Genomic DNA, 12,636 nt, shown 5'->3' on the forward strand with positions numbered 1-12,636 from the left:
CTCTCCTGCCCCCTCCCGCTCCTGCCCCCACCGCTCCTGCCCCCTCCTGCTCCTGCCTCCACCTGCTCCTGCCTCCTCTCACTCCTGCGCCCTCCTGCTCCTGCCCCCTCCTGCTCCTGCCCCCACCTGCTCCTGCCACCCCTACTCCTGACTCCAAGGCCTCACTGGACTGGAAGTTCCAAAAGAAGGAAAACTTTTCTTACACATCTCAAAAGCACACCCCAAAGAGGAGTGATGGGGAAAAGAAATCCCACCACCCCTGCCCAGCTGCCTCCCTGGCTCCTTCATGGGCCCAAAACCCCCTGACCCATCACTTTGAGTGCACAGAAAGCTCCCCAGCTTCTTCCCAGACACCCCATCCTAACAACCCGCCACACTAGAAAGCAGGCCTGGATTTCTACAGACGGTCCTCAACCTACCGGGCTCGGGACACCCCAGGGACTTGAGCATCCTGCCATTCCGGCTGCGACTTTCTGGGGTTCTCGGCATATGGCTATCCTCTTTAAAGCTTTCCAAGAGAGTGTCCATGGACTGAGATAATTCTCAATCATCAATATCCTCAGCTAAAAGTAGTAGTGGAGCTGCTGACACAAATGGTTTCTTAAATTTTATTTTGTCAAATTAAGTACATCAAAGAGCTAAATGGTTTTTGAGAATAGACAGCATGACTTGAATCAGGAGACAGCAGAAGCCTCCGGAACAGGGCCCATGTGACATCCTCGGCAATGATTTGTGGCAGCAGCTGGAACCCAGGGCTGGGGTGCCTTAACTGTCATTGCCTGATGGTTCTGAGCAGCTCTGTCCTTACTTAGCCCAAGGCTGGATCCAGGCTTGCACAATCTGAAGGTTTTGCAATTTAGAGATTGCCCTAAGTAAAGGAACGGAAAACCACACATAAAAAAATTGAGGCACAAAAGTGAATGCTTATTTTGAAGGAGCCTGTGGGGGAGGAGCCTTGTACCTTAAATGTTATTAATTTCACAGTAGATAACTTCTCTGACTTGGCTTCAAAATCCTAGCACAGCTTGGGCTCTCTGGTGCTAATCAACCATCAATCAAGCATCAGGTAAGCCATCCTTGATTCCTCCTGTGTGGATAACTGGTTGTGTTCTTAGGCCTTGCAGGGAGGGACTCCCATGTTCAAGAGCCACGAGGCTCTAGAGAGTGGGCTGAGGGAGGCTGTGCTGTCTGTGCCAGGACTCCCCAGACCTGCTCCCAGCACTCTGAATGAATGGCAGTTATCCGCCGCACGTCCCCGGACCTGCTCCCAGCAGTCTGAATGAATGGCAGTTATCCGCCTCACATCCCACGGAACTAGCATTTCCAGACCTGCTCTCGGGATCATTTCACTCACATTTTTCAAGGTAAGACCTTACAGCATGCTTCAAATGTGTGGCTTAATGCAACTCACCTGTGACACTGTGGGTGAGCGAGGTATTCATTGGCCCAGGGCAGGCTGCTGTGCCCAGACAGTTGGCCCGACAGCTAGGGGCTTGCACTGTCATCTCCTGGCTACAATTTCTGGTCTCCACTAAGCATTCTTTTCTTCCCATTTCCCCCCTACTTTTCTTCCTCTTTTTCTTTCTCTTCTTCCTTTTAGAACTACCAGTAAACTTCAGCTGCTCTAGACATCGCTCATTAGCATGTTTGTCTGGCTGACTGCAGCGTGAGATGTGGTTGGGCATAGGAGCTGAATTAGTCTGTTTTCACACTGCTGATAAAGACATGTCTGACACTGGGCAATTTACAAAAGAAAGAGGTTTAATGGACTTACAGTTCCACATGGCTGGGAAGCCTCACAGTCACAGCAGGGAGGTGAAAGGTGCATCTCCCGTGGCAGCAGACAAGAGAAGAGGGTTTGTGCAGGGAAACCTCCCTTTCTAAAACCATCAGATCTGATGACTCATTCACACTCATGAGAACAACATGGCTAAGATCTGACCCCATGATTCAATTACCTCCCATCGGGTCCCTCCCACAATACGTGGGAATTCAAGATGAGATTTGGGTGGGGACACAGCCAAACCATATCAGGAGCCATTGGAGGATTGAGTCAGAGTGGCTTTCAGGAGGGCAGGAACACAGAATGTGCTTTGTAACCCTATGTGAATAGTAGGTGACTCAGGACAGCACACCCCAAAATTCACATCCACCTGGTTTTCAGAACAGGACTTTACTTGGAAATAGGACTTTTACAGATGCAATTCATTAAAAGGAGGTTATACTGAATTAGGGCAGGCCCTGAACCCAGTGGCTGGTGTCCTTATGAGAAGATGAGAAGCACACAGACACACAGAGACGAAGGCCGTGTGAAGACAGAGCTGAGGTTGCAGTGACCTGGCCGCAAGCCAAGGAGCACTGAGGCTTGCTGGCAGGAAGGGTTCTCTCTTAGGGCTGCAGAGAGGGCGCATCCCTGCCAGTGCCTGGACCTCAGGCTTCTGGTCTCTGGAGCTGGGAGACAATGTGTTTCTGGGCTTTGTGAGCCACCTGGTTTGTGGCAGTTTGTTACCCCAGCCCCAGGCACCTAAAATACGTGGAAATAAATTACTTGATAAACCAAGTCTCAAGGGTGTGGCTGACCGTAGGGTACTGAGAGAGAAAACACCTCCACTTGCCTGCTTATGCCTGGATTGTTCAGCACGGCTTTCATTTCCTAATTAAAGGTAAGACCTTAGAGCAAATGGGTCCAGGAGGAGTAATGCAATGATTTGACTTAGATTTCATGGTGAGTGATGTTTCTGAGCCAAACATTGTTTTGAAACCCTTACTTGGGCACTGACGGTGCCAAATATTTGAACGCAAACAGAAAATGCAGTCACATAAGTGAACATGTCTTCACGCATTTGGTTATTTTGCTATGTCCGAAGAAGGAATGGACATGTCCAGCCTCCGCTTGTGGAGTCTGTGTGGTAGCACATGGGGCATAGAGTGTGCGCTGGTGCTCGGCCTGACTCCCGTTTTCCTCCATTCCTCTGGCTCTGGGTAGATTGCTGTCGTCAAAAGCACACAGAACTTTGGATATTTGCAGAAAAGTTTGGTGGTTTCAATTTCCCTCTGCTTATCAAGGGTTTTAAAACTGTTAATATTCTGAAACAGGGAAGTGTTTTTTCTCCTCTCACATAAAAACTAAGTTGGGAAAATAGCTTCAAACTGCCAATAAAAGGTATAGAAATGATGAATGTTTTCAAATCCCAAATATACACTTCTCTTCTCAGCTAAGAAAATGAAAGGTGGAAAGTCAGTCCATCAAAAAGGGAAAATCAGGCCGGGCACAATGGCTCACGCCTGTAATCCCAGTACTTTGGGAGGCCGAGGTGGGCAGATCACTTGAGGTCGGGAGTTTGAGACCAGCCTGGCCAACATGGCAAAACCTCTTCTCTTCTAAAAATACAAAAATTAGCCAGGTGTGGTGGCGCACGCCTGTGATCCCAGCTACTCGGGAGGCTGAGGCAGGAGAAATACTTGAACCCGGAAGTGGAGGCTGCAGTGAGATGAGATCATGGCACTGCACTCCAGCCTGGGCAACAGCGTAAGACACTGTCTCAAAAAAAAAAATTAAAATTAATTAATTAAAAATAAAAAAGGGAAAATTGAAACCATCATTTCCTAACTGCCTTTACTTGCAGAAGAATAAACCACGTCGGCTTAGAAATAAGTGATGTTATAAAAAAACATGAAACACTAAGTACAACACGTGAGAGATGTTTTGGCAGAAATCTACTACAAGTTATTGATTAATGAGTATAATTTTGTGTGAGCACACATGTTTTCATTATATTTTGGTCCCTTTATTTTAAATCTGAAGTAAGCTGCAACAAGGGTTGTATGTTTATAATTAAATTCAGCATTTGGTTCTTTTCTACATAATCCATGCAAGATGAGGAGTGATGACAAGCAAGATTCAACATTAAAAAAAAGTTATTTTCCTGATTAATTAGTAAATATAATCTTCAAATATTTGGATTTCTAAAAATATAAATGAGAAATGAATAGTGGCATTCTTGCAGCATGTTGGGATGATAAAAATCCAGAAGGCTCACCCCAGGCTCAGAGATGAATCCTGACAGTTGGTCGCTCGGTAGAAGGTGACAAATCTCAATCAGCATTATTAGTTGCAAAGTTCCAAAATTAGCTTGAGGCTCACAACAGCATGGCAATTAAAATACATTAGTAGAGGAGAAGAGATGAAAATAAATAAGATAAAAACAAATCATTTTATTCAAGCCATTGTCATAATACAACGCACATGCGAAAAGCGTGCGTCAACTCGGCCACCAGTCCCCTCCCTGCGCATCTCAGGCCTTCCCACTGTGGGCATCAGTGTGAGGGCCCGGGATTCTCAAAACTCCCTGTGCTGCTCGTGGGGCAGCTGTCTGCTTCCAATCTCTCTGCTTCCTGAAATCTTCCACGTGAGGGGCCACAGCATGACTTACGCTCTCGCTTCATGTATTCAGATTCCTCCTGTAACTATAAATGAAGTGCTACCATTTTGCTTTCTTGAACAAGAAGTTCGTGGTTTTTCTCTTTGGAATACAGAGAATGAGGGATTTTGTGAAGCTGTGCTTAGAAACACCAAATGGAAATTAAACTACATTTTGAGAATTAAACGATATTTTGGAAATTCTGCCAAAGTTAACTTTCTATGTTGAGAGTTTTACTTTTTTTTTTTTTTTTTTCAATAAACGATAAAACTTCTTGAGTCCAGTCGCCTGTCAGGGTTGTGGAAAGCCTGACAAGGACGTTTTCACAACCGTAGACAAGACAGTTCCTCTTCTTAGCCACCACCCTCAGCTTGGCACACATTCAGGTTAAATGAAAGTAATTAGAAAGGTAGCAGATTAGAGGGAAAAACACAGCCTCGAGGTTTGCTCTGAGGATCACATGAAATGAAGAATGAAATGAACAATGCAACATACTTTGTGAACTGCTAAGCATTACAATTTTTGAATGGCACTTTTTTTTTTCTTTTGCAATAGCATCTCGCTCTGTCACCCAGGCTGGAGTGCAGTGGCAGAATCTTGGCTCACTAAAACCTCTGCCTTCTGAGTTCAAGGAATTCTCCTATCGCAGACTTCTGAGTAGCTGGGACAACAGGTGTGCGCCACCACGCCGGGCTGATTTCTGTATTTTTAGTAGAGACGGGTTTCATCATATCAGTCAGGCTGGTCTCGAACTCCTGACCTCAGGTAATCCACCCATCTAGGCCTCACAAAGTGCAGGGATACTTTTTAAAGAGCATTTCTGCATTTTCCTTAGATTTAATGAATGCAAAAAAGCTCGAGGGAAGTTACTTCAATTTAGTTTCAGATACAATCTAAAGATTCACTTCAAGTATACCTGAAAACATAGAACCATGTGGAGGCTGTTTAAACAGCTCTCACATCCCATGGGTGATTGGGCCAGCATCTCAAAACCTGGACATGAATCAAGGAAGGGGCTTTCTGTCCTTACGTCCAGAGGCTGTACATATGGCGAAAATTTTGAACTGTGTTGCAGTTTTACGGGGGGGCAGGGATTGTACTTCTTTTTTTGCCTTGGATAGAATTAGATTGCCTATATTTATATTTATAACCTGCAAACGGAGAGTTTTATGCATTTATCCAGATATGCAGTCTCAGATTATGAGTAACTATAACCTTGAGTCTCAAGCCTTTTCAGCCTATATAAATGTATATAGATACATATATGTGTACATATACACGTGCATATAATACATATTTTATATATGTAATCTCTCTGTATGTATCTAATTCTGCTTGCCAGTGTGAGAAGAGTGGGGGAAAGAGAAAGCACTTTAACTTTCCTCCGGCTGTAAACCTGCTTGAGAGGAAGATCTGAAGCAGAGAAGGAAAGAAGCAAAGAAAGAATAGCTTTATCCAGCCATTCATTTGTTCACTTCCTCTTCAAATTCACATAGAGCCGGGCGCGCGGCTCGTTCAGTATTCGAGGTGGTAGTTCAGTGTTAGTTGGAGCCTTGTGCTGACATGATGCACAGTGACTTTTCAGAACAGTCTTTCCAAAAATGTCATATTTTGAAAAGCTATGTGCTACTCTAACACGTCAACAGTAATGCATCTCTAAAAAGATAAATGTTAAAAAGAAAAATCCAGTGTTAAGCTGATCACAAGGCTCCTATTCAGACACATGGCAGCCAGACTCTATCTCTAGTAAAAATATATACATATATATATGGCTAAAAATAACTGCAGTAAAACACAGAACATGCAGTCCGGAAAGCGCAGACGTGTCAAGAGAAGAAGCCAGAATGACAGATCTGACCGTTACCCACAGCCACGCTGAGACTTACTCTTGTTCCATGATGTTTTTGCTGACTTTTGGAAAAAGCCTGTAAAGATTAGTGGAAAAGGCAATGCGTTATATTTTGAAGCTCTTTTGAGCTTTTTGAACATGAAAATCTATGGCGTAGTCCAGGAAGATTCCACTGAATTGGAGGAGATTGCAGCCAATTTTTTGAATTCACTAAATTGACTTTCTTTAAAATACTTAGAGTTAAGGTATTATATAAATGTTCTGAACAAGAGAGCAAGAAGTACTCATAAAAAAGTGTTTAGACTAGGATTTGCTGCTGCTGCTGCTGTTTTGGGTGGAGGGTAGTCATTGGAATAATTGGAGTTCCTTCAAAGCAGTGATTTACGAGACTTTAAGGGCTTAATTCTATATGCTCATTTTCATTTTCTTAACTGCCTGCTTGAACTTCTCTGCCCAGGTCGGCCCCTCTAGATTCTTGGATTAAAATGCTGCCTGGGGACCGCCGAATCAAGAAGCATGCACTGAGTGCAGCGGCAGCTTTTAACTAGAGGATAAAAATAGCTCTGTTTTCACAAATGCAAGGAGAGAGTCCCAGCCTGATCCCAAGGCTGTGGAGGAAGAAGGCATGGGAACCTTCTGCCTCCTGCTGCTTGCTTCTTTCCAGCACTCTCCCTAGTGAGCCAGTGCAAATGGCCAAAAGGCCTTTCCTGCCATGTGTCCTGTGAGCTGGGCTGTCCCACAGGCCCTGTGGGGTCTGCCAGCTGTGCAGCCCCTGTCCTGGGAGAAGTCCCAGAGGGCCCTGCATGCCCACACTGCTCTAGGGGGTCCCCAAGCACAGATGGCTGCACTGTGTGCTGTGCGGTTGTGCCAGACGGGCACCAGACCCAAAGGCAGCCATCAGCATGTGGGATTGGGCCAGTGGCTCCACTGGCCTGGAGAGAGCCTGGAGCGAGTGTCCTGCACAGCTGGGGAATTTTAGTTCCAATGATGACTTGCTAAAAGAGTCACATGCTCTCTTCTGAGAAACGTCAACCTGAGATGTAGAAAACGAAGTATCCAGGTAGAAACTGAAGCAGAATGACAGCCAGCAGGGAGCAAAGGCCTGAGTGGCGTGGGTGCCTCGGCAGCTGCCAGTCACCAGAGGGGGCTGACTGTCCACGCAGTGCACACTCCCAGTTCACCGTGAGCAGCTCTTCCCTGGGGAGCCCTGCTAGCCTTCGCAACTGTGTGCTTCTGTTCCTGGCTGCTTGAAAGTCTAACCCAGGGAGGTTCAGTAAATATGTTAGGCCTGGTCCTGACCCTAACGGAGCCCCTCCTGCAGTAAAGGCTGGGTGGGTGGGGTGGGGGACAAGACTGCAGATCAACAGAGAGCAAGGAAGAAGCTGCCTTACCCTCCCCAACCTGCTTCCAATCCCATTTTCAAAGCATCTTCCTGGCTGGGAATTGGAAAACATGCAGCTATTTGTTAGGCACAAAAGTTACTACCTGCGGGGTGTTGTACTGTCCACATGTACAAGCCATTATTCTAGAGTAACAGATTCTGGGCAGAGAGCACATTCCCACTTCCTCTGCTCATAAATGCTCTCTGCAGGGACACACAGCTTACCGGGGGAACTGCGGCAGGATGAAGTGAAGCAGGAATCCAGGGGTCACTTGGTCCCTGCAGTCCTTCGTCTATCCTGATGCTGTCACTTAGGCCAGAACTCATACCCGCTGTGGCTGGGGACACACAAACTGAAAGACACCAGCGGTCCACAGACAGCAGCATCGGCATCAGCCATGAGCTTCACATCAACCTGGGGGAGGCGAGCGGAGGAGCAGGAATTCTAACTACAACTAAGGCCCCATGGGAACTGACTGAGAAAATTCACTGGAGTGAATGCCTCTATCTGGAAGGGATTCTATTAGTTTCTACGTCAGATAGACCTGGGTCTTTGAGATAAAAATCAAGTATAGTTATAAAAAAATTAAATCTTGCTTTTACAGATAAAGCCTTGGGGCTTCAATTCTCTAAGTACCATACACATAAAGCGCTTCTGCAGCACCCTGCATGCAGCAGGTGCGTAGCCAGGCAAGCTGGTATTCTGTCTCCCACCCATACAGTAGGATGGACCGGTGGTGAGTGATGCCAGCACACTGGGTGCTGCAGCTGAGGCCCGAGGAGACAAAGGCCCAGAGCATGGCAGCTGTACAAATGAGGCAAGTGTTTGAATGTGGAAGCCATTTCAAATGAAAATCATGTGAGTTGTATTTAAATAAGTATATCTGTCCTGGGTCAAATAGTGTCTCCACAAAAGTCATGTCCGCCTAGAATCTATGAATGTGCCTTATTTGGAAATAAGGTCTTCTCAGATGCCATCCAGTTAAGAGGAGGTCAGGCCAGGCCCAGTGGCTCACACCTGTAATCCCAGCACTTTAGGAAGCTGAGGCAGGAGGATCACTTGAGCTCAGGGGTGTGAGACCAGTCTGGGCAACACAGACAAACCCTGTCTCTACCAAAAAAAAAAAAAAAAAAATTAAGTTATTTTAAAAAAGAGGGAATGGGTGCAGTGGCTCACACCTATAATCCCAGCACTTTGGGAGGCTGAGTTGAGCGGATTACAAGGTCAGGAGTTCGAGACCAGCCTGGCCAACATGGTGAAACCCTGTCTCTACTAAAAATATAAAAATTAGCTGGGTGTGGTGGCAGGCGCCCGTAGTCCCAGCTACTGGGGAGGCTGAGGCAGGAGAATCGCTTGAACCCAGGAGGTTGTAGTGAGCCGAGATTGCATCACTGCACTCCAGCCTAGGTGACAGAGTGAGATTTTCCAACTCAAAAAAAAAAAAAAAAAAAAGAGTTTGCTGTCTGCATATTACAATTGCTACACAAGACATAAGAGTTCCAGCCATACAGGTTAATCAGCTCACACACCATAGCATGAAAATTAGATTTGGCATACAAAGAAACAGCAAAACTAACAAAAGTACATATGGGCTTAATAATACATATGCAAACAAAAAAAGAACAAGAAGAAGAAGGAGAAGGAGAAGGAAGAAGAAGGAGAAGGAGAAGAAAAGAAGGAGGAGGAGGAGGAGCAAGAGGAAGAAGAAGGCTGGGCATGGTGGCTCATGCTTGTAATCCCAGCACTTTGGGGGGCTGAGGTGGGTGGATCACCTCAGCCTACAAAATTTACCTGGGTGTGGTGGCACATGCCTGTAATCCCAGCTACTTAGGAGGCCGAGGCGGGAGAATTGCTTGAACCCTGGAGGCAGAGGCTTCAATGAACCGAGATTGCACTGCACTCCAGCCTGGGTGAGACAGAACAAGACTCTGTCTCAAAATAATAATAATAAGTATGCACTGACATAAGACTAACTGTGGGTGACAGTCTACTTTTCTGACCATTTGAATGAGATAACATTAACAGTTACAAGTTTTATTGGCCTCAGAACCACATCAAAGGTTATAGAGCAGGGATCTCCAATTCTTGAATTTCTCAATTTCAAAAATTCTGGATTCAATATATTTAACGTGAGATATGTTTATCATAAGAACTGTTGCAAGTTTGACCACATGGGTGGTACTTTGATGACCAAGGATATTTAAAATGTGAAATACATTGAGATTGATTCGTGATTCCCTTAGGTACTGAATAATTCTTGGTATTCAAGTTTTAAATTTTATTTGTTCATGAAACACATTCAAATATATAGACAAGCAAAATCCACTAAGAAAACATGTATTTTCCTACTCCTGGTAGGCTTATGAGGCTCCACTTGCAGAATAAAGAGGAAAATTTCCAGAAAATGTGGATGGAAGTGGGTCTAGGTGAATCGAGGTGTCTTTAGATGCCATGTGAGGATGTCTGCATTTCATTCTGGGGCCATGGCAACTTCTGACAAGCAGAGGTCCAGTTGGGCAAAGAGAGAAGCCCAAATCTAAGCAATGGCAAGAGGATGGAGAGACGGGGCAAACGAAGACATCGCAGACGTAAAGTCCAACAGGTCCCTAACTCATTGGAAAGCTGCAAAGGAAATGGAGAGCCATTGGGGGGTTGTATTGGTTTTCTATTACTGTGTGACAAATCACTACATTGCAGCTTCAAACAACACCTGCTTCTTGTGTCTCAGTTTCTGTGGCTCAGAAATCTGAGCCAGTCTTTGCTGGACCCTCTCCTCGGGGTCTCACAAGACTACTGAAAGAGTGGGCCAGGCTGTGTCTTCATTTGGAGGTTCAACTGGGGAAGAATCTGCTTTCAAGCTCATTTGGGTTGCTGGCAGAATTCCCATGACTGAGGCACTTGCCCCAGAAGCCACCCATCATTCCCTGCCATGCGAACCCCCTCCACAATGTGGCATCTGCTCAAGGACAGAGGGAGAACATCTGCTGCAGCTTCAAATCTCTCTGACTTCTCTCATCTATGATTTCTGCACCCTCCTCCAAAGAGCTCACCTGATTGGGTCAGACCCACCATTGTCCAAGGGGAGGGCCAAGAATCTTAGCATTCTGCCTACCACAGTGGTGGCATGAGGAGAGAAAAATCAAGAGTTTGGCTTTGGACATACTGATATTTGAAGGGCCTGGGGGATATGCCAGTCAGAGAAAATATGAGCATTTAAGAGCTGGAGAATTAGATTGGGTGATGCCATGGGAATGAACACAGGGCCAGAGAGACTCCTGGAGACCAACTGTAGAGTGGACTAGAACTGACCAACTGCTTACAGCTAATGAAATGTAACGTCCATGTGTAGTTGTTCCTTCCTGATCTCCTTATACTCTGCTTTCTTCTTTAGGCCTTCCTACTTGGCAGGGATTCTCTAACATAATTTCCAACTGTTTCCCTGAATATGGGTTTCTGGAGAAGCATTATACTTTCCAAAGTGGTCTCTGTTCCCAGAAAAGTTGTTTTCCAGGGGAATGCATGCTCCCATTGTCTGTGTGTTTAGCTAGGTTTGGTTAAACAGGTCAGGTGTGGTGGCTCACACCTCTAATCCCAGCATTTTGGGAGGCCGAGGCAGGCAGATCACTTGAAGTAAGGAGTTTGAGAACAGACTGGCCAACATGGTGAAACCCTGTCTCTACTAAAAATATAAAAATTAGCTGAGTGTGAGAGTGCACGCCTATAATCCCAGCTTCTCAGGAAGCTGAGGCAGGGGAATCACTTGAACTTGGGAAGCAGAGGTTGCAGTGAGCTGAGATCATGCCACTGCCCTCCAGCCTTAGGCAACAGAGCAAGACTCCATCTCCAAAAGAAAAAAAAAGTTTGGTTAAACAGACATGACAGATTCTGGAGACTCAATTCCATCTCATGCCGAGAACTAAAAATTTCAGCAATCGGAAGCACGAGCTAATGTTTTATTGTTGTTGTGGTACCATGGTGTTTTTATTAGAATGATCACATAATGTGAAATTAATCTTTTTATTTTGAAATAATTTTGTTTTTTGAGTGGATCTGTTATCAATAGTGACTTTTACAATGTTTGCATTCCCTACATTCTGAGAATGGTCACATCCTTCCTCTTTCTGAAGTACTTAACTTGTGGCCACTCCTCCACATACTTCTTTGTTTTCTCTCATAATGTCCCTGTTGTCCTCAAAATCAGCAGAGAGAAATAGGAACACATTTATGTCGCTCTTTTAGCTCAGATTTGTTGCCACTGAGCCATCTGCAATGCATCCTTTAAGAAGCAATGGACGTGCAGGGCCACCTGCTGGACAGTCAGAACTGAGCACACAGCCTCCAATACCAGCTGCTTACCTTACCATCTGAGACAGATGACTCGGCACAAGGAGATTTAAGGACTGAGAGAGTTCGGAAGGGCATCAACCTCCAGCTGCCCAAATTTTCCAGGGGCTCCCTCCTAGAGCATGTGGGTGGTGCAGCTGACCTGCTGACCTCAGCCAAGCTCTCCTGTTCCTAGCAGTCTTGGTCCCTGCACAGGATTAAGTAATTAACACTCCTGAGTCACCTTCTCCGTGCCAGGCATTGTTCCTGATGCTGTATGTCATCAACTCTTGAAGCCTGTCATGCTCCTGACAAAGGGACAATTTGAAATGCCACACGGTGTCACTGGAAGATGACTCCTTAATCAAGGACACTGATCAGGTACTGATTTGGCATTATTCTCAGAGGAATAATGACAACTAACATATTTCCAAGTAACAGCTTTCTACATTAAGGGTAAATTTTGGTTTTGTATTTTCTTAACATTTATTCAGATTCATAGGAGAAATGTTTTCACCAACTTTTGTCAACACTGATTATTGCAAATGCACATTCATGTTTTCACTTGGGCTTAAGCATCTGCTTGCTCTTAACAAGTTCTCAACAACTACTTTTCTCATTCTTTTTTCTTACCTTGAACCTATTAAATTTTGGTAACTAG

At 45.3% G+C, this 12,636-nt stretch overlaps 1 long non-coding RNA gene across 1 annotated transcript; it reads right to left on the bottom strand.

The window, feature by feature from the left end:
- Positions 1-594: 594 nt before the first annotated feature.
- On the bottom strand, positions 595-1,905 carry LOC116561678. The gene is made up of 2 exons (XR_004273553.1): positions 1,412-1,905; positions 595-868 (listed from the first exon to the last, which is right to left on the bottom strand). It is a non-coding gene; the product is annotated as an uncharacterized LOC116561678 (long non-coding RNA).
- Between the last annotated feature and the right edge of the window lie 10,731 nt (positions 1,906-12,636).

This window comes from Sapajus apella, unplaced genomic scaffold (assembly GCF_009761245.1).
Source record: "Sapajus apella isolate SASKATOON/1434 unplaced genomic scaffold, GSC_monkey_1.0 scaffold30, whole genome shotgun sequence".
In the NCBI taxonomy this organism is placed as follows: Eukaryota; Metazoa; Chordata; class Mammalia; order Primates; family Cebidae; genus Sapajus; species Sapajus apella.